The sequence below is a fragment of the Indicator indicator genome, chromosome 7 (assembly GCF_027791375.1).
Source record: "Indicator indicator isolate 239-I01 chromosome 7, UM_Iind_1.1, whole genome shotgun sequence".
Taxonomy (NCBI): domain Eukaryota; kingdom Metazoa; phylum Chordata; class Aves; order Piciformes; family Indicatoridae; genus Indicator; species Indicator indicator.
Window position 1 is genome coordinate 33,413,414 of NC_072016.1, and position 25,584 is coordinate 33,438,997.

Below are 25,584 nucleotides of genomic sequence, written 5' to 3' on the forward strand. Positions count from 1 at the left end.
ATGGATGAAAGACTTGAGTGATTTTTTTTTTTTTCCTTGCATGGTTGGCAAAGAAGGAAACCAAGTCACAAATTACACAACAACTAAAGGAGAGCTGTGTGTTATTTAGTAGATCATTACTGTATCACTCTCTGCAGAACAAATTATATCATTCCAGAGATATAGAGAGACAGCTTCAAGAAAGGAAACCTATAAAGAAAAGGAAATAGTGCGTAGCATGTGTATAAAAAAAAAATTTAACATGTCACATTTGAGCTATTTTTGGTTTCTGACATGGTATTCACTGCTGAAGAAAAGAGTGAAAGGCAGCAGAAAGGAGGCACTATTTGAATAGATCTAATCATTGATAAATAATTGTGTTTTAATTAAAATGTGTCATGTCACTCAGAGGTTCTGCTATTACATGTGCATGAAAATGCATGAATGCGTAATGCAGTAATAATTAAAATTACAGTTTCCCAAGTCTTAAATTTAAATGCTGAGCAATTAACTGCCTGATAAATCTCACTTTTCTGTGTGTATGGGTTTTTTTTTTTTTTCTTCCTCCCTTTCTGGGAGTATTAAATACTCCTAATTGCTGATTGCATATTCCTTGACTGTTTACAGTTTTCTGTTGTGTCTATCAGATGTAACTTGTTCCAAGCATTACTTGATCTTTGCATGCAAGTCAAAGATGTGATGTTCTTATTAACTGGGGAGGTCATGAAGTCCTAAAGCCTCAGACAGGTTTAGAAGATCAGGGTGGACAAGGACCTCAGTATCTTGGCTGGAGATGGGTTGCAGGTGTTTGTTCTGGGAGCAGCTGTGCTGTATAATCCAGGTTATCCTTGAGCTGTTTGATGCAACATAAATGCAAACATAAATGATGGAGTTTCTCTTATTTTTATTTAGAAATGAAGCTTATCTCATTTTCATAACTGAGCAAAATTAGTCTCCTTTCTTTAGAAGATAAATGGTTTGGTTAGGATAGCTTCTTAGAGCAGATGCTGGGGATTCATGGGAGCTCCCCATTTCTGACCTGTCTCCCAAGACCGTTGACCAGGGATTCAAACAGCATCAGTTCTCAAAAAGCTTTTATGACCTAGGCTCTCATCTAAACAGGACTGGAACTCCTAGCTTGATTCACACAACTATCAGCAGGTAAATGACTTTTGGTTACCTTTAGTGCAGGTTGTGTATAAAATTCTGACCTACCAGGGCTATGCTCATCTCTGCTCTCAAGGCTGTGCCCATCACTAGCAGGATATAAGGATATTAAGGTTATCTTTATGTTTTAAATGGAAATACTCTCTAGGGATAAATCCAAAGAAGGGCAATGAAGCTGGTGAACGGTCAAGAGCACAAGTCTTCTGAGTAGCAACTGAGGGAATTAGGATCTTTTAGTCTGAAGAAAAGGAGACTGAAGAGAGACCCTCTGACTCTTTACAACTCACTGAAAAGGGACTGGGGAGAGCTGGGGGTCAGTCTTTTCTCCTAACAAGTGATGAGAATAAATAGCCTCAAGTTGCACCAGGGCAGTTTTAGGTTGGACGTGAGGAACGTTTTGTTCCCCAAAAGAGTTGTCAAGTCCTGGGACAGACTGGCCAGGCCAGTGGTGAAGTCCCCAGTCCCTGGAGGGATTGAAAAGCCATGATGTGGTGCTGAGGGACATGGTTTAGTGGTGACTTGGCAGTGCTGGGATTCACAGTTGGAATTTGATGATCTCAAAGCTCTCATAAGCTAAAATGATTCTATGACTCTAGATTGGCGTGAGGTTTGGTTTTGTTTTTTTTAATATTGAAACTGCTGCTTTTAAGCATCTCTCTGGCTGAAAAATTAGCGAACGAGCTGCGGGATAATGTGATGTTGGCTGGTGGCATGGGCTTGCTGTGCCCAATTTGTCTGGGTTTGCATGACAGCTCTGTTCAGTGTGTTTTCTTGGAGATGCACAGGTCCATTCCATGTGCTCTTTCAGGTTCAGATCATGCCTTTTAAGTTTCTCTCATAAATACCTTCCTCTTTGCCTAGCAATAGGGAGAGCAACACAAATGCATCAGGAAGATATAAAAGCTGAAAGAGCCAGAAATACTCTTCCATTTGCATTTGGAATGGAGTCATCAGACTGGCTCAGAGTAAATTGAATTGAAAATTAAGGCACTTCCAAAAATGTTTTCTGTGTTTGTTGTGGAGGAGCAGGGAAAGAGGGTTGGAAAGGATTCAAGGTAAATCACAAGGCAATGTGGCCCCAGCATTGGATGTGTAAACATGGGAAGATCAAACAAGACCCCACAAATGTATTGAGACAACTGTGGGTTTGGAGACAACAAACTCATGACAGGAATCTAAGCGAGATCTCAATTTTACAGGGAAGAAGGGGATCATGAGAGCAGTCATTTCCTTAATCATTTATTAAACCCCTTCCCTGCAGACGTAACATTTCCCATGTTTTTCCTCTGCACTTCACGACACATTTCAGTGCTCACGGCATGAACTTTACCAGGACTGATTTTTTCAGTGGATGACTGGAGGTGAGACAGAAGGCAATGACTTCCCAGCGTCTCCCCTGACGTCCCTCCACCACCGATGAGCACCCGCACCAGGGACGAGCTGGCAGAGCTCGCTCCGAGCGTTGTCGTCACCAGGGTCTTGCAAATTCATATCATCTTTGGAATTTTTGAGTTGATAAAGACAGAGATTGGGGGGGGGGGAGGGGGGGGAATGGAAAAGACATTTTAATTCTGTCATTGGAGTCATCAGCATACTGCTGTGTACTACTCAGTTTGCCTGAAAAATTTATGTAATACATTTATTATTTTTCCCCCTGATTATGGATTATTCCAGATTAGCTGTGCTTTGCAATTCTAACTCAGTGGCCAATGTCTGGGCTCTGCCTTTGTTTACTTAATCTGTGCAACAACTTCTCTTCCCCAAGTTGGGTCATTTAATCCTTTGTGCCAGGTAATTCTTGGAAGCAAAGTCCCTCCAGATGGTATTTGGAAAGTCAGCCACTGGAGATGGGATTTCAGCTTTTTGTTCATGCTGCTTTCTGCAATTATAGAATCATAGAATGTTTGGGTTGGAAGGGATGATGAAAGGTCATGCAGTCCCATCCCCCAGCAGTTAACAGGGACATCTTCAACTAAAGGAGGTTGCTCAGAGCACCATTCATCCTCACTTGAAATGGTTCCAGGGGTGGGGGATCTACCACCTCTCTGGTCAACCTGGGCCAGGGTCTGACCATCCTCAGTGTAAAACATTTCTTCCTTCCACCTTGTCTAAATCTCCATCTTTTAGTTTAAATGCACCACCCCTTGTCCTATCACAACAGGCTGTGCTAAATATTCTCTCCCTGTATTTCTTGTAGAAATCTTAAGTCCTGAAAGGCCACATGAAGGTCTCCCTGGAGCCTTCTCTTGTCCAGCCTAAGTAACCCCAACTCTTTAAGTCTTTCTTATAACAGACATGTTTCATCCTTTGATTATCTTTGTGCTGGGGAGAAGGAGAGAAGTAGTTTTTGGTGGAGGTTTCTACTTTTGATGGCACTGTGGGTCTCCCTCTGAAACAATCTCATTTCCCACCAACAATCAAAGACCCAAGATAAAAAGTAGAATACAAGCCTTGCATACATAATCAGAAACCAGGGGATGGAAATCCATCGTTTCTGGTTCTTGAAGACTAGCTTCTTTACTGAGCATCTGTCTTGGGTCTAATTTTTGTTGTTGCTGTTTTGTGTTTCTTTACTGAGAATAGAATTATGTAATTGTTTTGGTTGGAAAACACCTTTAAGATTATCGAGTCCAACAATCAGCCTAAGACCAAAATGGCCATTAACTCATGTCCCAGAGTTCCATGTCCACGCTTCTTGAACACCTCCAAAGATGGTGACTCTCTGGGCAGCCTGTTCCAATGCCTGACCACTCTTTCAATAAATTAGTTTTCCTAATATCCAATCTAAAGCTTCCCTAGCACAATTTCAGGCCATTTTCTCTTGTTCTATCACCTGATACTGGGGAGAAGAGATCAACCCCCACCTCCTTTCAGGGAGTTCTAGAGAGCAATGAGGTCTCTGCTCAGTCTCCTGTTGTCCAGACTAAACGTACTTACTGATTGCAAGGAAAACCGAAAATGCTCACCAAAAAGTAAGATGAAAAAGGTGCTGACAATAATTTATATAAAAAAACCTAAATCAAGTTAATGACAAAGTTACAACTCCATTTCTCCCTTTTTCTTTTTAAGGTTTCTGTGTCTATATGTTATTGTAACACATTTTTAGCAATGTTTGCAGCTATGAGGACCAGTGATTTCTGTTGCTTATCTACAGGAAGGGTCTGATTCACATTTAATCACTGGTTTCAGCTTGTGAGAGCTGAGGCTTTAAGTCAGTCTCTAGCCTCAGTCAGACTTGCTGTAATATTAGACAAATTGGCAACTATTAAAATATTTGCAAATATTTTTTTCTTGTTGGTTTTTCCTCAGTTCTGCTTGCAGACATCAGCAGGGGACCTTTTAAAGTATAATTGCTCCTTACCTAAACCCTTCCTGAGCAGAGCTCAGAGTTGGTGCCTGTGAACCCAGTTGCACTGACTTCAACAATAAAAACCCAACAGCTCCAACCCAACTGTTATTATAAGCTCTTACAAATACGTACATGTTTCTTTTATGTGTGTCTGTGTTAAGCTTTTTATTTACTTATTTGAAACTGAAAGTTAGGAGGATGCAATAAAAATAAAATAGAATGAAAGGTTTTAGAATTCCTCCTGTGGAATGCTTCATTTGGGGCACTTTCTAATGAAATATGTTTATGCTGGAAAACTTTGATTCATATTTTTGAAAACACCTCCAACCTTCAGCCCTTCCTTGCCTCCTCCTGATGCAATTGGTGTTAATGTGATATCAGAGCTTATTCTGCAGCCCAGGGAGCTTTAATGACAGGCAGGATGGGAAAGAGACACGGGACACAGAACTATGGAATGGTTTGGGTTGGAAGGGACCTTTAAGTTCATCTAGTTCAACCTCATATTTCACTACATTAGGTTTCTCAGAGCCTCTTTGAACAACTCCAAGGATAGGGCATCCAGAACTTCTTTGGACAACTTGTGCCAGTGTCTCACAAACCTCACTATGCAAACTTCTTCCTTATGTCTAATACAAACCTCCCCTCTTTCATCTTAAAACCATTAATTCTTGTCCTGTCATTACAGACCTTGGTTAAATAGTTTGTCTCTATTTTTCTTAATGGTATCTTAATGGCTTTGGTGAGAAGGGACAGAATTCTGTAGCGTACTGGGGGCAAATTTGCTGCAATTGCTGGAAGCATTGGCCTGGAGTTGCACTAGGGGAGGTTTTGGTTGGACATCAGAAGAAACCTCTTCATTGAAATTGTTCTTGAAGTCCAGAACAGGTTACCCAGGGAGGTGGTTGAATCCCTGTCACTGGAGGTGTTTAAAAAAATCAGAGATGTGGTGCCGAGGGGACATGGTGTAGCACCAGCCTTGGTAGAATTAGAGGATGGTTGGACCTGATGATCTTAAAGGTCTTTACCAACCAAAATAATTGTATGATTAAATCTGTCCGGAAGGTAAATTCCCTGGAGGCTCTTACAGCATGGACATGCTCCTGCATGGGAGTTTCTTGCTTTTCTGGAGAGGCTGCAATTGAAAACCTGGTGTTATTTCATTATTTTGGGCCCTGTATTAAAGATTTTAAATCCTTCAGGAAAATTCCCAGCAGTGGTTTTTTTAATGGCCTTGCTTTACCTTGTGTTCTGGTCCCTACTTCTGAGGAATTTTGATCAGCTGAGCTGTAGATACAATTCCCCCAAATACATGGGGAAAAAATCAGGTGAAATGGTCATGAGACACACCAAACAAGGATTTTTCTCAGGAAATGTCAGCATCCAGGCTGATGTGTGTTACAGCAGCTAATCCATCCAAGGGTTTGCTCAAAGTATCCTAAGAAGAATCAAGGTGAGCAGTCAGCAGGAGGAGTTATGGGGCAATGACAAACCTCTCCTCTTTCCCTAAATGCTTTGGCAGAGACAGTAAGTTCTTGGTCTAAAAAAAAAAAAAAAAATTAAAAAAAAAGGGAAAAGAAAAAAAAAGGAAAGAAGGTGTTTCTCTCTGTTTTTTTTTTCCTGATCCCTCCAGTATCAGTCATAACAAAGGAACAGAAGATTTTGAAATTAGAGCAATAATTTTACCCTCTTACCAAATAGATTTCTCTAGTTGCTGTTGCTATCTCTAAATTCAGTGTGCTGAGCTATGAGTACAGTGAAAAAAATCTCATCTTTATGGAAGAAGGAAAGGGGATGAAAGCTGACCAAAACAGATAGCAGTGACAGGTTGAATCAAACCAGTTTGACTTGTTGACAAGATGTCAGCAACATACTGATTACAATATACCTACAGGAGGCTTATGCTTGGTGAAAAATAGTTCTTTATGAACACTTTTTTTTTTCCTATTATTTTCTGCCTTTGATTTTTCTTAGCCTTCCCTCAGCAAATTTGTGTAGATCATCTAGTCCAATCCCCCTGCTAGAGGAGGATCATCCACAGCATCTTGCTTAGGATCACAATGTTCATTTGGATTTGGAATCTCTTCAGAGAAGGAGACTCTACAGACTCTATGAGCAGCCTGCTCCAGGGCTCCAGCACCCTTACAGCAAAGCAGTTTCTCCTCCTGTTTATGTGGAACTTGGCCCCATCTTCTTAACCCCTACCCTTCCCATATTGATAAGCATTGAGAAGATTCCCTTTCAGGTTGCTCTTTTCCAGGCTAAACAGCTCCAGGTCTCTCATGCTTTCTTCCTCACAGAAGTGTTCCCTTAAGTATCTTTGTAGCTATTCAGTGGGCTCTTTCCAACAGTTCCTTGTCTCTCTTGACCTGGGGAGCCCACAACTGGATTGTTCCCATGCTCAGAGAGTCTATCTAGCATCCAAAAAAGATTTATTTTTTAATTACTTTATAAATCACAGCAATTTTGTTTGTTTTTTACATCATAGAATGTTTTCCTGTTGGCTTGACTGTGCTTGGATGAGATAAAATTGCAAGTGAAATTTTGACAGGAATGAAATGGACGCAATAAAACAAAAGGAAAACCAGAGGCTTATTAAATATGCACAGACTTTTTGGGCAATGCATCCAAAATTGTGCTTAAATAAAGGGAATGAGAACAGTTATGTTGTGTTGTAGCTCTTGGTGGTAAATGTTTGTTTATTTTTTTTCCTGTGTTTTTTGTCACTTGTCCTAATCCTTAACAAGAATTTCATCTTGTAGGATAGAATCATAGAACAATTTTGATTGAAGAAGTGTTTTAAGATCAACATTAAGATAAAGGATGCCCCCAGATCAGTGCATAATGACTGATTTCCAGGAGACACTTTTCCTACCATATACATTGCTCTCAAAACAAGTGGTTTTTTTTTTCCCCTGGAAAGTGAATGAGGAGGAAGAGCTGCTCCAGGTCTCCTTGTACCATAGGATTTCAGTCTCTGGGTGAAAAAGGTAATAACTGGGAAGGATGGGGTTCAAAAGCATCTTTTATAGCTTAATAGAAGTGTTGCTGTAACAGTGAAGGAGGGTTTTCCCTGATGAATGCTGATGGTGGATTGAGGTGAAGGTGATTTGGTTTATAAACAAGGAAATTAAAGCAGGTAGAGCCCAGTTTGGGTCAAACTGTGATGTTGTAAAAATGAGGTATTTGGGCTCCCTGCTTATTTCTCTCCTTGAAGTGAAACTTAATAGCAAGTCAGACGGTGACTCCCCAAAGGGCCGATACCACCGCAAGCTGGTGAAGAATTGAAGTGCATCTTCTCCTTCTGACTTCTTCACCAACCACAGAGATTTTGTATTAAAAACAAACCCTGGAATTAGACTAGAAAATGCTAATACATGGAAGGGGAAAAAAAAAAAAGAAGCAAAGTGGAGCATGAAAGAAAAAAGCATCTTGATTGCTTGCAAGGGGAGGGATGGCTCAAAGGTTTTGATGTTTTCAAATAGGAATATTATTGCATTTTATTTCCATTCTTTGCAACAGGAAAATTGTTTCAGAGTTGGGGGTTGTCTGATGTCCATGCTGATGTGGTATCACTAAAGATTTTATTGTGGGAAGGTGGTTAGCTCCTGCAGTCTGCCTGGCTTACTCCAAGGTCTCCTTCAAGCCCAGGTGGTGAAATGGGTTGCACATAGGGCTGGAAATGTGGTTTGAAAATGTCTTTTCTTTTGACATTGTGTTGCTGGAGAGCAACAAAAGAGTCAAGGGTCTTGAGTGAAGCTGGTGAAAGGTCTGGAGAACAAGTTTTATGAGGAGTGGCTGAGGAAACAGGGAGTGTTTAGTCTGGAGAAGAGGAGGTTTAGGGGAGACCTCATTGCTCTCTACAACTTACTGAAAGGAGGTTGGAGTGAGGCAGGGGTTGGTCTCTTCTCCCTAGTATCAGGTGATAGAACAAGAGGAAATAGCCTGAAATTGTTCCAGGGGAGGTTTGGGTTGATTATTAGGAAAACTTTCTTTCCTGAAAGAGTGGTCAGACATTGGAGCAAGGCTACCCAAGGAGGTGGTGGAATCACCATCCCTGGAGGTGTTCAAGACATCTGTGGACATGGCATTCTGGGGCATGGTTTAACTGTCATGGTGGTGTTAGGCTGATGATTGGACTTTATGACTTTAGAGGTCTTTTCCAACTGTAACAATGGTATGATTCTATGATTTTTCTGTTGGTTTTGGGCCACTCCACCTCCCCTTCCTCCCTGGAGAATTACTGTATTAAATTTTCTGTTTTGTCTAAAGGCTCTGAACAAAGGGAGATTTGTAGAAGATTTGTATGAGGCAGGGGCTCATATTTGGTCTATATTTCAGAGAGGTAAAATAAAATGCTGTACCTAGTACAGATAAACCGCTGTGGGAGTTTTCTTGGGTACCAGTGGCATATTTCTTTTGTGATCTTTCAGGAGGTTAAGGGTGAAACTGGAGCTATATGAAGAACAATTTTTTTGCTCTTAACAGAGGCAAAGGCAGGTGAAGCTGGTGAGCACAGTTGTGGGGGCTTTCAGTCATTCGTTTTTGAACATCATCACAAGCCTGTCCTGATGTGGCCCATACTCAAGTCTCCTTCTCTGCTGGCATGATGCTCTGGTGCTTCCCATACTTGTCTCTGTCTTTAGATCATTAAAACTTCCTAAAAATGGTAATTGCAGTGGCACTGTGAGATGATCCGTCTATTATGAACTGTTTGTGGCTGCACGCTCTTTACTTCCAAAGGGTATGAAAAGTGTGGGATAAATTAATTTCTCTGGACAAACTTGCCTTGAAAGGACTTGTCCTTGACAGCAATTAATTTGTGTTGTCATTCTCTCTTAGAAATAGTTTTGCTTGTTTGTTTCACCCATGCTTCTTATGAAACATCAGACAAATAGACTTAGTTTATATTCACTATTTTTTCCAAGTGTGCAACACAATGAACAAGAGTTTCATCAATTCTTAGAGGTGCTGTCTTCCCAACTTCATGATGGAGATCATGAAGTTTAAAAAAAAAAAAAAGCAGCTTGTTTTTATTTTCTGGTTTTGGACCATAAAGGGCTTCTTGCTGCTTTGTTCTGAAGGTGCTATTGGCTCTCAGTAGAAGCAGAGGACCAAGCTTGATGGTAGTCACTGGGAGAAAAGGACCACTTTGTTTGGCTGGGGCTTTCCTGTTGCTGAGGTGGTTCTGAACTTTCATAAAATGGTTTGAGTAGGGAGGCATATTGAAAGATCATCTAGTCCAAACCCCTGCAGTTAGAAGGGGCATCTGCAGCTACAGCAGGTTGCTCAGACCTGAAATAGTTCCACAGATGAGGTGTTTACCACCTCTCTGCTCAACCTGGGCCATTTTAAAAAAAATTCTTCCTCAGTGTAAAAATTTTTTTCCTTCTATCTAGTCTAAATCTCCCTTCTTTAGTTTAAAATCATCACCCCATGTCCTGTCACAACAAGCTGTGCTAAAGTCTGTCCCCAGTTTTCTGTTAGGTCGTCTTTGTTGAAAGGCCATAAAAAGGTCTTCCCAGAGCCTTCTTTTCAGAACTCCTTGTCTTGTTTCCCGAGAAGCAATTGCATCACGCTCTCACAACCCTCCTTTTTTTTATTTATTATTTTTTAAAATTATTTTTTCATGGAGGAAAAGAAGGAATGTGATCATTTTTTTGTGGCTAGAAAATGGGCAATAAAATTATGGTAGTGATGAATGTTCCAAAATATCTCTCTGCAAATAATAGTCACCTTCCCTCTACTCATAACTGGATGGTAATTTACAAGATGAAACAGCAGGGAGGCTTCCTCAGATTATGAGATGGAGTTAGTAAAGCCATCACAACCACCTCCTTTCTTGACCCATGTGAGAGTGGGACAACTGGGTAGGGCTGAAAGGCTAAAGCTGCACAATCAGGGCAAAAGCTCTGTCCTTAGGTGAGTATTATACTCAGATGTCCACCAGCTTATCCCTCCAAATTTACCAGGCAAAAATCTTCAAATATTGAGGAAGAGTTAAAAAAAAACCAAAATCATAAAAATTAATTAGTGAATGCTAATTAACTGTAATAATATAATTTAAAATCACTGCCTGGAAATATAGTAGCTTTGGCCCTGTGCCATGGTATGATGTGTATGGCTGCTGTCGTTCATGTAGCCACACATCCATTTTGAGAGCTGACAGCGATGATCAGTTTTTAAACGTTTAATTGCTGCCATTGTTTGACTGGAGGAATTTTATAGCCTTGCTTAGCTAATATCTCACAGCAGCTGCTCTCCATCACAATGATTTAGGTATTGAAAAAAAAAAAATAGAAGTTCCACAACTGATTTTTTGGTTGTTGTTGTTATATGTAACTCTTTATTGTTGAAAAGGCTTAAGAGAAGTTGAACTGTCAAGACCACAGAAGCATCCATATCAGTAATCAAATATACTCCATGTTCTGCCAAGTATCCTGGGCTGTCACATCTGCCATCACCACCTGTGATAATTTTCCTCTTTTTTGCTGCACTAAATAATCAATTATAATCTTCTGGGTTGTTTTTTTTTTCCCCCACACACTCATTTACTACAACTGGCTGTATTTAGAGATTCCTTTTTTTTTTCCTTTTTTTTTTCCTTTTTTTTTTTTAAATTTTCTTTCAATTTTTTTTGGAGGGGGATGTCAGTGAGGAGATATGAGTGATGGTGCACCCTGCAGGTTTTTTGAGCACATCAGTGAGCACCATGTAGCTCTATCACCCAGCTACATGGAGCTGCCCTTCATCAGATATGTCATTAAAAATTGATGATCTCATATCTACAAATCATGTAGATGAGAGTTTAAGGAACAATCAGATCATAGAGTCATAGAGTAGTTTTGGTTGGAAAAGACCTTTAAGATCAACAACAAAGCTGGTAAAGGGTCTAGAGAAGAGTTCTTATGAGGAGCTGCTGAGGGAACTGGGGTTGTTTAGTCTGAAGAGAAGGCTGAGGGCAGATCTAATTGCTTTGTACAACTCTCTGAAAGGAGATTGGAGTGAGGTGAAGGTCAGTCTCTTCTCCCTAGTATCAGGTGACAGAATGAGAGGAAATGGCCTGAAATTGGGCCAGCAGAGGCTTAGGTTTGATATTAGGAAAAATTTCTTTGCTACAAGAGTGGTCAGTCATTGGAACAGGCTGCTCAGGGCAGTGATGGAGTCACCATCCTCGGGGATATTCAAGAAATGTGAACGTGACAATCTGGGGCAGGGCTTAATGGCCATGATGGTGTTGGGTCAATGGTTGGAGTTAATGATCTTAGAGGTCTTTTCCATCCAAAACAATTCCATGATCATCAAGTCCAACCATTAATCCAACATTACCAACTCCACCACTAAACATGCATGTAAGCCTGTGCAATTTTCTATGTCAATCAGAATGCTTTCTGGGTGTTGGCAACATACAATAAGCATGTCTGCAGAATCCTCATTCTCAGTGATTGAAGGATGAGCCAGAGAAGGACTTATTTTGGCTTGTATGTCCCAGCTCAAGTTGGGAGGTGGGAAAAGCCAAGAAGGAAACATTGTCTTGGTGGAAGCTGAGGAAATTTGGTCAAGAATTGCTAAAAGACTGTCAAGAGAAAAGATTGTGATACTATGTCTCTTAGGTTAATCTTAGAAAAAAAATGCACTTGAAAGAACAAGGAATGTAATAAATGTTTATTTTTTTAAATTATTTTGTTTTAAGAAATGAAAGTCTGAGGATGTTGGATACCATGTTCGATTTGATGTGCCAGTGATGCCTGGATGATTTGGGCTGGTAATTATCATTACACATTAGCCAGGGAGGTGGTGGAGTCACCTTGGAGGTGTTCAGAAAACATGTAGACATGGCATTTTTTGGGAGATGATTTAATGACCATGGTGGTGTTGAGTTGATGGCTGGACTCAATGATCGTAGAGGTCTTTTCCAACTGAAACAATTCTTTGATTCTATGAGTACCACTTCAATGTGTCCATACTGATTTTAAAGACCTGAATTAGAGAAGCATCTGCAGGGATTTATCCTGAACCATTGCACTGCCTCTGTTGCCTGTTTTGCCTTGTGCATTTGTGTCAACACTGACACAAGTATCTGTTAAACCACCCTTATTTCCAGGAAGAAAAGTGAAAATGTCAACAGCAGTGGCTTTTAAAGGCAGGAGCAGAGCAGAAAGGGCAGGGATGGGAATGGAGCAGACATTTAGGCTCATGGGGTTTAGTGCAGCCTAGTCTCAGACCCCTCTTACATTAATATTTTAAAGAGAATCATCTCTTCGATATACCATTAGTTAAGACATAATACTGGAAGGATGCTCTGAGACAAAGGATGGTCTTCATCCAGCCTATTAGTGAGAGAAAGCTTTTCCTGTCAGTTTGTGGGGAGTTTATCCTGGTGATCTTTGGAAATTCAATTTTTCAAATCTACATCTTACTGTCACCCTTGCAGAACAGTGCTGATGTTCTTCATCACCTAGTGAAATACCAACAGAATATTCCTTGTGCACTTTAAGAGCCTCTTTATCCTTGTGTGGCTGAAACTCGCCTTTGACCTGGATGAGATATCAATTTTTTTTGTCAAGCATATGACCTAGTTGTAGTTAAGCTGAACTTAAAACCAGGATGGTGATGATGATGATTAAGGTGGTTTCTACTAAGGATGGGGACAGAACTTAAGAACCTGCTGAAGAAATCATGCTTGCTCACCTCTTTTTTTGTATTAGTTGGGTTTAAGTTGCAGTGGTGTTGCATAACCTTTTGCTATAAAAGGGAATTTAAAGTTTTTTACGATGTTCTTGATTCCAGTCAGATTCATCAGGGTGTCTGCGTATTTGAACATGATAACTGAAGTGATATAAAAAGTGAGCACTGTGATAATTTTTGTTCTACAAAGAAAACTATCATGAAATTATGTTTTCCAAGAGGGCAAACCTTAAAAAGAGAAAGTCCTAAAAATGTGCTTTAGTTCAGCTTTTTGAAACATGACACATCCCCTAAACATGTCCCATTTATTTTTATAATATTATAAATAAAAAGCTGAGTGAGAAAATAACCTTGTTGCTGTACTTGAGAGCATAGCCTCTGCCAGCAAAGGTCTCTGCAAATAGCAGAGGTCAAAACTTCTTGGGATCTCTCCACCACAAAGAGATAGATTTTTTTTTTATTTGTACATTGCATAAAACATATATAGATATTTCTCCATCTACCACAAATCTTCTTTCTAAGCTATTCCAAGCAGAAGCCAAAAAATTCAAGGGGGAAAAAAAAAGTATTATTTATTAAATCCTTGGTCATTGTTTCTTAATGCTGATATATAGCTGTATGTGCTTTGAAGTTAAATATTGTAGCCTGGGAATTTTCTGATGAGCACTCTTGGAGCAAAACTCTGCTCAGTTTTTTACACAAGGCGGTCAGTTTTTGATAAATCTTCTCACCTAAGTAGAGATCTTAAGTTATCCAAAGGTCTTCTGGCTAGGATTTGGTAAAATTTTGGATTCAAAACAACTTGCTTTTATAAAATATTGGTGATTTTGTAGAAAAATTAAACCTAGTTGCTGATGTCTCTGCTGATGCAGGGAGGTTGGCCTAGGTGACTTTCAAAGGTCCCTTCCAAGCAAAATCATCCTGTGATTCTATGAAACAGTCCTGGATAAAAAGAATTTTTTCTTTTTTCACCTCTTTTTTCTTTTTTTCCTCTCTGTTTTCTTTTTTTCCTCTCTGTTTTCCTTTTTTCCTCTCTGTTTTCCTTTTTCCCTCTCTGTTTTCCTTTTTCCTCTCTGTTTTCCTTTTTCCTCTCTGTTTTCCTTTTTCCTCTCTGTTTTCCTTTTTCCTCTCTGTTTTCCTTTTTCCTCTCTGTTTTCCTTTTTCCTCTCTGTTTTCCTTTTTCCTCTCTGTTTTCCTTTTTCCTCTCTGTTTTCCTTTTTCCTCTCTGTTTTCCTTTTTCCTCTCTGTTTTCCTTTTTCCTCTCTGTTTTCCTTTTTCCTCTCTGTTTTCCTTTTTCCTCTCTGTTTTCCTTTTTCCTCTCTGTTTTCCTTTTTCCTCTCTGTTTTCCTTTTTCCTCTCTGTTTTCCTTTTTCCTCTCTGTTTTCCTTTTTCCTCTCTGTTTTCCTTTTTCCTCTCTGTTTTCCTTTTTCCTCTCTGTTTTCCTTTTTCCTCTCTGTTTTCCTTTTTCCTCTCTGTTTTCCTTTTTCCTCTCTGTTTTCCTTTTTCCTCTCTGTTTTCCTTTTCCCTCAATTTTTGTGGACTTTTCCTCTGTTTGTTTCTTAATTTCATAATGGCAGCCTGTTCCAGGGTTTGGCAACCCTTTTGAGGAAGGAACTCTTCCTCATGACCAACTTGAATCTCCCCTGGTGCAATTTGAGGCCATTTCCTCTCATCCTATCACTTGCTACAGCCCTTCAAGCAGTTGTAGAGAGCAAGAAGGAATGCCCTGAGCCTCCTTTTCTCCATGGTGAACAAGCCCGGTTCCCTCAGCCAATCCTCATGAGACTTGCTCTTCAGACCTTTCACCAGCTCTGTTACCCTTCTCTGGCACCTCAGTGTGCCCCTTGAAGTGAGGAGCCCCAAACTGAACACAGCAGTTAGAAGAGGAAACCAAAATCAAGGACCAGCAGGAACCATGTCTGCCTTCTTCTCTGAATTTGCATCACCAGAAACATTCTGCTTTTTTCTCTTACTTCACATCACATGATTTTGGGGATTATCCTGACCATTTGCCTTGTTTCTTGGACAACTCAGAAGAGAAAGTGCTGATACTGCTGTAAGAGGCTGAGATTGAGTATTGTGGAAATTGTCAGATCTGAATTACTTTGAAAATTGTTTCAGATAAGCAAGGAGTTGGTGTTGGAATACCAGGGAGCCAGAAGGACTCAGTCTTAGTTGCATTTTGTATTGACTGTGTTTGAATTATTTTTTTTCTTTTATTTATTTAATTATTTTATTCCTCTCTTTTTTATTTTTTCCCCCTTTTACTTACTTATTTTAATTCTTTTAATCCATGGAGCTTTTACATCTGATAAGCATGGTGGTTATTACTGCTTGAAAGACTTTGTTTTGAAATGGTTTTATTTTACGTAAAAGGGATTTGCAAGGGATTTTTCTTTTCATTATATGACTATGAGATCTGGTTTGGATGGCAGAATTGGAAGTGAAATGCCTTGGGAAGGACAGTGGCAAAAGAAAGTGCATCCTTCCCTATTTCTCCGTTGTACTTCCTAATTTTTTATCCCATCTTGATGAAGATTAATTCTGATTTATGCCCCTTCAGGGTCAGCCAGTGATTGGCTGGGCTTTGCTCTGGGACTGTTGGTAGCAGGGATTTTTACCCCTATAAGTATTTAGCAGTATGGTTAAAAATACTTAAAGGATGAATGTCAAGAATATTGCGCCAGTCTTCCTTCAGTGGTGCCCAGTGACAGGACAAGAGTTAGTGGACACAAACTTGAACATAGAAAGTTCCACCTAAACATGAAGAGGGATTTCTTTTCTTTGAGGGTAGCAGAGCAGTGCAACACACTGCCCAGAAAGGTGGTGGAATCCTTGTCTCTGGAGTCATTCCAAACCCACCTGGCCTGTGCAATCTGCTCTAGGTGAACCTACTCTGGCAGGGGGATTGGACTAGAGGATTTCCAGAGGTCCCTTCCAACTCCTGTCTTTCTGTGATCCCAACCCTGGCACAGATGGGGCACCCCACATTTTCAGGATGTGAAATAGGTCCCTGAGTATCTGAGCCCCATGTTGAGCAGGCACCTCTGCTCTGCCCATGGAGAGAGCAAGCTGCTGTTTATCCTACGGGGTTCCCGGTGGTGCTGTTTTAATTTTCCTATTCCACTGGGAAAGGCAATACAATATGTGTATGACACGAGGCTCTTTGTATTTCTAGATTAGAGCAATATCTTAGGAACAAGAGAGGATCGATGCTTTCATGAACAGGCTTCGCGTCTTGCAGAGGTACAAAGGTGAGGCCAAACAGTTTTAGTATAAACAGTTCTCTGCTCTCCTGAGATCCCAGGCATGCCTGAAAAATAAGATATTTTCTACACATCCTGTGGAGAGAAGCATTTAAAAACATCACTCCACTCATAACTTGGAAAATGCTCGGTGAGGATGTAGAGACAGTGGTCAAGGGCACACCATGAGTGTGGTTCTCAGAACCCACTCCTCAGCCCTTTTTTATCCCCATCATTGTTCTTCCTTCCTGTTACCCTCCCCATTCTATGCTGAGCCCAGATCAGCAGCACTGTGTATAGTTCTGGGCTCCTGAATTCAAGAGATACTGGGAACGACTGGAGAGAGTCTATCTGAGGCTGCAAAGATGCTGAGGGGACTGGAGTACCTGTGTGAGGAGGAAAGACAGAGATACCTGGGGCTCTTGAGCCTGGAAAAGAACAGTATCAGAGAGGATCTTCTCAATGCTCAGCAAGAGCTAAAGGGTAGGGGGCAAGAGGATGGAGGCAGACTCTTTTCAGTGGTGCCCAGTGACAGGATTGCAAACCCACCTGGGCATTGTGATCCTGGGCAGCCTGCTCTGTGTGACCCTGCTTTAGCAGGGGGGTTGGACTGGATGATGCCCAGAGGTCCCTTCCAGCACTCACCATGATGGGATTCTATGAATTCTCTTCCTCAAGAGATTTATTTTTGATTATTTCATCTTTCTCACAGTTAGTGCAACCACACCATATGCAGACTTGACCTTAAGTGTTAAGTTTTCATTAGAATCTCTCTCTTCTTTTTTATTGATTTTACCCAGTCTAAACCTTCAGCTTTTTCCAAGTCCTCCTTCATCCCGTTTGGAAATGTATTATCAATATAGATTGATAATATGGAAACAATCAACAATTAATCCATCACTGCCAGCTCAACACTAAACCATGTCCCTCAGAACCACATCTTCAGAATCCCTCTAGCAATGGGGACTCCACCACTGAGCCAGGGCTGGAAAACATACTTGGAGAAGAAGCATTCCTTAATATTGAACCTAAACACGCTCTAGTGCAGCTTGAGGCTGTTTCCTCTTGTCCTGTCACTTGTAGTTGGGAAGAAGGGACAGATCTCCCCATCACTCCAACCTCCTTTAGGATGTTATTGTTCATAAATAAACAGAGAAGACTGAGGACGAGTGAGCTTGCACTGTTTGATTAAAGAATAGAGGAGCTGAAGCATACTGAAATCTTCTCTGAAAGGTATTTGGTCTTCCATGTTTTTAATCTGTATTCTACTAAGGGACTGTCATCTGTCCCAGCTCATGTTTGCAGGGGCTGGTGGAGAACATCCTACGCGCAGGGAGAGCACCCGGGTGCACGTGATCCTTGCTGCTAGTTATCTGGAATTACACAAATGATGTTAAAACATATGTCAATAGGCTTTTAAGTAAGCAGATTCTGTTGTGATTAATTAATCATACATTTTCTCAACTTCAAATGAACTTTGGGATGAAAAGTACTCTTTTTTTTTTTTTTAATTATTATTATTTCTGTTGCCTGTTTGTTTTTTATACATCTGCATACAGCTTAGTTTGAGCATGTTAATTATAATAAATAAAAAATAAGGAAAGCAGCAGGTGCTCTCTTATGTATTCTACAAAGAATCTTACTCTTTAAATTTCACCAGATTATTTTATTCCTGCTGCTTCACGCTGCGGGTTTCACAACATAAATATTTTCTTTTATTCGCCTGAGACGTGTTTTGGTGGTTTATTTTCTTTCTTTTTGTCAGCAATTTGAAGGCTGTCATGGTTTGTGGAGGAGAAAACATGCTCGTAATGTCTCCTTCTGAGTCCATGACTGATTTCACTTGGACTCTGGAGTGAGTTTTAAATAAGTGGATTACTCCATAATATTCTGGATAAGGTACAAAGGGAAGAATGTGTTTTACCTCCCAATTTCCCTTGTAGGGATTATGTTTGGGAGTGATTATTTCTGTTAGGCTGGGTTGTTTGGGTTTTTTTTTTTGGAGGAAAATGGGTGAATGATGTGTTCCTATGATTCATAGGATTTGATTTTGAGCATTTTAGACTCAGTCTTCTGAGCATATAAAAATGAGTGCAAAGATGAGGGACAGATTTTTTTTTTAATTATAAAAATAATTATTAATTTGCTGCTGTGATTCACAGTTTTTGGTTTTGAGTCTGAGGGGACTCATGCTTCTGAGCACTAGAGAATCTGAGACAAAGTTGATGGAGTTTATTATTATTAATAATAATTTTGTTTCTGTGATTCACAGTTTTTTTCTTCTGAGTCTGAAGGAGTCATGCTTCTGAGCACTAGAAAATCTGAGGCAAAGAGGACACCTTATTATTGTTGTTTTTATTATTAATCTTTTTCTGTGATTCACAGTTTTGGGGTTTGAGTCTGAAGGACTCATATTTCTGAGTATCTGAAAATCTGAGTCAAAGATGAGAATTTTTTTTATTGTTGTAGTTGTTATTATTATTTATATTTATATCAATATTATTTACTTTGAAGGAAGCTTTCTTATGCTCTTCATGACTTCAAGAGCGGAGACACAGGGAGCAGCCACTGTAGCTGAGGGGTGTAGTGAGGTTGCAAGTAAGGTCTCTGTCTCTTGTCCATCACTTCCTAAGATGAATCCCTGAATGGTACCTGAGAGAGGAGCAAAAATCCATCTGAAGACACTAGACAATTTTTTTTTTTTTTAATAACAGTCCACAAGTCCTTTTTTGCATATTGGGGAAGAGGAATATCCATGCTTTAGGTACTTAGATGGGAGCTCAGGCTGTGGCCAGACTTGCCCATGGGTACTAAGCTCTGGGGTCACTGCACAAAGTTCCCCCCCCTGCTTTTTTATCATTGGGGTTTTTTGTTGTTTGTTTGTTTTTGGAGGGGGGTTGTAGGGTTTTTATTACTTTTTTTTTCCTAAATTAAAAACCCTTAAACAAAACACTCCAGCTTCAGGGTTTAAAAGGAAGAGTAGGCATCAATTTTAACTACATTCTGACTGAAATCTCTCCTTCTTTTTTTTGTTATTATTCCTTGTTTTTAAAAAAAATATTTTTATTGAAAGCAAGCTTGGATGCAAGTGACTGCCATGGCAAAGTAAAAAGCAACTTGAAAGTTTTGGGGAATTATTTTTGTACGTTTCAAAAGCAGAGTGAGGATTAGAAACAGTTTAAAAGCTTTACCATTTCAACGTTATCCATCAGAGGCCCCTTGGAATGCCCAGATGAATACGGGAGTGGACAAGGTTCTGGTTCCTTTCAGAGAGCTGCCTCGACCTTCTGGGTTTTTCCTCAGGCATTGATGTTTGGTGCATATGAAAGGATTTCTCCAGGGTTTTTTCCAAGGGTTTTGCGAGAAGTAAAGCAGATTGGGTGAAGTAAGAATACAGACTTAAGTTCTTTCTGTGTTTTTGGTGGTAGAGAACTGACTTCTGCATTATCTCACAAACACATAGGAAACATAAAAAGGGGAAATTATGCAGAAAAACATAAATTATGTAGATGCTGGAAAGCCTATGCAAAACATGATATGTGCACATAATAGTATATTTCCCTAGGGTCTAATTGCATCCTTTGGGTACCTTTTGAAGCATCTGAATATTCAGAAGAAAGCAAATTTATTGTAATTTACAAAATATCACAAAAAATAAGGTTGATAAAGTGATGTATGTCGTAATGGAAACTCACTCTTCAGTCGCTTTCTCAAAGTTGACCAAAGACTAAAACGGAATAAATTTGGAGTGGCTGTTAGGTGGGGGGTAGAGCTGCTTCCCCCACTTCTTTCCCCTTGCAGCTCTGGTATTTTTCCAGATGCATTTTTGGCAGGTTCTCAGCACCAACCCTTGTGAGAAGAACTGTGGGGCTGCTTTGGTGGGTAATAACTGGCTCGTCTGCCGTGTATTTTCGGTAGCTAAGATTCAGTCAGGGTAGAGAAGCCCTGTGACAGCCCCTTGGCATGGCTCTAAGTGGACATGATGGGGGAGGTCCAGTGTCAGAAGGGCTCATCATGATCTCTGGTCTCCTACTGAAACTCTTCCCGAGCCCCACTGAGCAAATTGACAGCTCTTTCTTTGCATCAAGAGACAGGTAATCTGCAGATAATCAAAATGCCCCCAGACCAATTACAGCTGCCCTCGGTGATCTCTTCCCCATTGGGATGAGTATGTAAGCTTTTGGGAAACTTGTGATCAGTCACCAAAATCTAAATATATTCATCTGTCTTTGAAACGGCTTCGCTGCTTTGAACTCTGGAGTCAGGAGGTAAAGGAAAGCAATCAGAAATTCTTGCTGAGCCACATTTTAACATCTTCCCAGAGTCAGGAGGTTATCGTAGCTCTTCTTCACTAACTATTCCCTCATCAAAAGCAGAGTCAAATGCCCTAACAGCCTCTTGCTGGGCTCCCCTTCTGAGTTGCAAGGATTATCATCAGCCTCCTGACATGGTCACTGGGGAATAGAGACTTTTCCTTCTGCGGTGCCTCCACTGGATGGGGACTTGAAGAATTGCTTTCAGTGACTGCTGTCTATATATAGATGTTCATATTTCAAGTCAGACATAGGCACTTGCTTTGGAGAACAAAGTCTTTTGAGGGGTGAGCTATTGGTAGGTTTAAGATTTCTGCATCCTGGGCTGTGTCAAAAGAATTGTGACCATCAGGCCAAGGTGATTCTGCCCCTCTGCCCTCATAAGACCACATCTGGAGTACTGTGTCCAGTTCTGGTGCCCCCAACCACAATACAGACATCAAACTGTTGTAGATGGTCCAGAGGAGGTGGCAAAGATGATGGGATGGCTGAAGCACCTCTCCTATGGGGCCAGGCTGTGAGAGGTGGAGCTGCTCGGTCTGGAGAAGATAAGGGTCCAGGGTCTCTATAGTGGCCTTCTGGTACTTGAAGGGGGCAACATGAAAGCTGGGGAGGGATTTTTACAAGGGCTTGTAGTGACAGGATGAGGGGGCATGGTTTTAAGCTGGAAGAGGGTAGATTTAGACTGGATATTAAGAAGAAATTCCTCACAGCTAGAGAAGTAAGACTCTGAAACAGGTTACCCAGGAAGTTGTTGAGTGCCCAGGAAGTCCAAGGCCAGGCTGGGCAGGGTCTTGCACAACCTGGTATACTGAAAGGTGACTCAGTGCATGGCGGGGGGGGTGGAACTAGATGATATTTAAGGTCCCTTCCAAAGATTCCAAAACGTTCTGTGATTCTATGATTTTTCCCAGCAGAAGTTTGAAGGAGCATTTACTTTTACCATTAAGATCCATGATAAGTGTTGACCTATTGCTGCCTAGATCAGGGCACAAGAAAAAGGAGAAGATTCTGCAGAAATTTTACTTCTCAGATCGTAATCCATCCATCCAGGCAGCAAAACCTGGTCTGAGACCCAAACACAGGCACTGGTAGAACAGTTAAAAATTCAGTACTTTGCCTTGCACAGAGGCAGTTTGATGGGAATTTGGCTGTTGACCTTAAAGAGGAGAAATCTGAGGCCTCCATGACATTGACTAAACTCAGAACTCTAACCTTTGTCCTTGTTCAAAATCTGCACACTAAGGAAAAAAACCCACAAACTAACAAACAAACAAAAATCAAGCAGGAGACTTCAAGCTTGAGGTGCTTGCACAGAGAAAAAAAAAACAGTCCCTGTAAGCAAGTTAGAGTTTAGGATGATACAACATGAAATCAGCTAAGGTCTTAATACACTAGCCAAGTTACTTTTCATCATCTTAAAGTAGATTTCCTTCTCCTGTGGTTGCTCAGAACATGGGAAGGGGTATGTGTTTTACTCCCCTGGTTGGCCATATAAATATGTTGGTCCTGGGACCCTTTCAGGGAGCCCTGGAATCTCTTGGGGTTTTCCAGCTCTGTTTTTCTAGTCTTCCTGCAAAAATCAGTGGTAAGCAGGCTGTTCTGGGGAAATACCCACATATGGGCACAGCACCACTCTGTGGGTCCCATCCTGGTGGCACAGCCTCATGCAGCCAGATGCCTTCATGGTGCCCATGCCACTCCGTTACTTGCTTGCCCTTGCTTCGCTCTGTCAACCTTGCATTCATAAACATGTGTCCAATCTTCCTCACCCTCAGAATTTAAATACATAAATGTCCTGCAAAGATCTGTTGTTGGTTAGTAATGTGTTGTCAGCTGTCCTGCCAGCCTTTTTATCTTCTGATTAGCTTTGAAATCATTGAAGCCGCTGAAGATTCGTTTGTTATCTCGGTTCTCGGAGGACTCGAAATCCAGTGATCACACAAATGTGCTGTGAGGCAAGGACCCATTTGTAAGATAGATGATGATTGCTTGTCGATACTGAGAAAGAGAGCTTTGTCAAATCTCGTCTCCTTTTCTAATAAAAAATATTATTTTTATTTTCAAGCTCTGAAAAAATTGTGAGGCTGCTAGCAGTAGGCAAAGAAAAGGAAAAAAAACCCACCACAAAAAGAACAACCACCCCAAAACCCAAGGTGACTTAGATGTTTGTTTATTTGTCTGCTTTTGAGGTATGCAAGACATTTTTTTTATTATTTTTTTTCAGAACAAAAGCTGTCAAGGGAAAGAAAATATTTCTTTTATGATAAGCTCATGCAGGTTTACAGGAATTTTCTGTCTTTAATGAGCAGAGATGTAATCGACTTCATTGCCTGCTTGTTCTAATCATCTCCCTGAGATAGAGCTCTCCATCCCGAGCACAGGAGCCAGTACAAGACCTAGAGGGATTTGTCTTGCTGTTAGGCATATTTCAGTAGCTGGGAACCTTGCTTTGGAACAAATATTTGGCTACAATATACAGGTGTGCACGTCCACCCAAAGCCATCTACTATTGCTGTGTGCTGATGTAGAGGTATTTTCTACAAAGCAACCTAGGACTAAGTTATCATAGCATGGTAGAGCTTGGAAGGGACCTCTGGAGATCATCTTGTCCAACCCCCCCTGCTAAAGTAGAGTCACCCATAGCAGCTTGCCTGGGATGGCAATGTCCAGGTGGGTTTGGAATCTCTCCAGAGAAGGAGATTCCACAACCTCTCTGGGTAACCTACTCCAGGGCTCTGACACCCTTACAACAGGATCTGTTAAAAATATTGTCCCTATCTTTCCTATAGGCCTTCTTTAACTGCTGAAAGGCCATAAGAAGGTCTTCCTGAAGCATTCTCTTCTCAAGGTTGAACAACCCCAACTCTCTCAGCCTGGTCCCACAGCAGAGGGCTTCCAGCCCTCACATCATTGCTGTAGCCTTCTCTGGCCCTGGTCCACCACGTCCATGTCTCTCCTGTGCTGACATCTCCAGAGCTGGACCCAGCACTGCAGGTGGGGTTTCACTAGAGCAGAGCAGATGGACAGAAACCCTTGACCTGTTGGCCATGCTGCTTTTGATGCAACCCAGGACACAGCTGGCCTTCTTCAGTCCTCTTGGAGCAGATGTTGCTCTGTTCTTTGTTAACCAACTGCCTTCATGCATTCAAAGGTGACAGTCCCCAGAGTAAAGTGTTCTAGTTCTTCCATGACACCCTGCAAAGAAACACTGAGCTAGGTGAGAAACCACACACTGAACAACCCTTCTCCTGAAAATCAGTGTTTTTCTGAAGGCCCCTGAGAAGTGGGAAACAAAAGAGTGTAATCTCTTAAGCAAGCACATGCCCTTACACTGAATCATGGTATGACTTTATTTGTCTCCATCACCCTCATTTCTTCTAAGCCTCCCCTCCCTGTGTTTTTCCATGCCATAAAAATAGGAGCCAGGCTCTTTACGACCCAGCAGGAGCTGAGTCTTTCCGCTTGTTTGCTCTGCAAAGACTTAGCAGACTTTTGGCCACCGTGAAATGACTCAGACCAGCAAGGAGGGTGGCTGGAGCTTGGCTCTATGTAGCTGGTCCTCTGCATTTCCCTTTGTAAAGCTTTCATTTGGGAATCTTTCTCCTCTAAGTCATGGAACAGTAAAAGGAACAAAGATTTTTGAGTTCATTCTTCAAGAACTTAAAAAAAGAAAAGAAAAAGTGGTCTTAGTAAAGGTTGTTCAGCAAGGAAATGTGAGCTTGGAGTGAAAAATGAAGAGCCATTTGAGTAGTATACTTTTTGTTTGTTTAAGAGGAAAAATACTCCTACCTCATTCTACTACCAGCTTTGGCCTTTCCTCCCTGGGAGGGAATAGATAAGCAAATGGGAAAACTGGGGGTGTGGGAAGGAAGGATGATAGAGGAGAGGTATTGACTTTAAGCACAGCTCTGTCATATGAATGTCCATCTGTCCATCCATCTGTGAATATATTGTAATTATTAATAATGCAAGTGATGTCAAGGGTTCTTGGCAAGAGTACAGGGTTCCTGGGACAGCTCTGAAGCAAGTCAGAGGAAATAATCGTGGCTGTGCACATAGCTGGGGATCCAGTTGGCTCACTGGGTGTCAGGTTTTCAGTGCCAAATCGCTCTCTGTGGAAGGGCAGGAGGATGCTGGGTCTACACCAGAGCTTCCAGGGAGGTCAGACCAGCTTTCTCCTCAGAGGAGCACCATTAGCAGGAGAACACCAAGTGCGTGGTCAGAAAACATGTAACTTAAAAAGCACATGGTCTCTCTGAACCAGTGCAACCCTGCCACCAGCCAAGGAACTTAAGTTTTATAGTTTCACACGTCTTCGTTTTTGTGGATTTAACTGGACCAGCAGCGTTGTTATGGATTAACTGGGAGTTAAAAAAATCATTCATGTGGTCCCCCTTCTGCTAGGGGGATATAGCATGACATACTCCTCATGTCTTCAAGGGCTGGGTTAACAACCTGCCCTTGCAGCCCTGGTGAGAACATGTGCCCTGTGAGAGATGACAGCACCAGATTCCAGATAAATTGCACAGCAGCTCTTCCTTTCGCTTTAGACATTGAACAGTGTTTGGAAGTGAGTACTTGAGAAAGAGCAGGACCCATAATCCAGGAGATTTACAGTAGCTCTCCCAGAAAACAGGGCTCTGGACTGACCTCCCCCATACTGGGAAGATGGAGTAATGTTAGGCTTTCATGGAGGAGCCACCTGATGTTCAGGGATCCTCTTCCCTAGCGCAAGTTATGAAGAGGCTGTGTGTGACTGAGGCAGGTTCTGGGTCCTCTCTGAAGCCTGGTTGATCACTGTCCTAGTGTCCTGCCTCATCTAGCTAGGTTAGTGCCAGTTCAC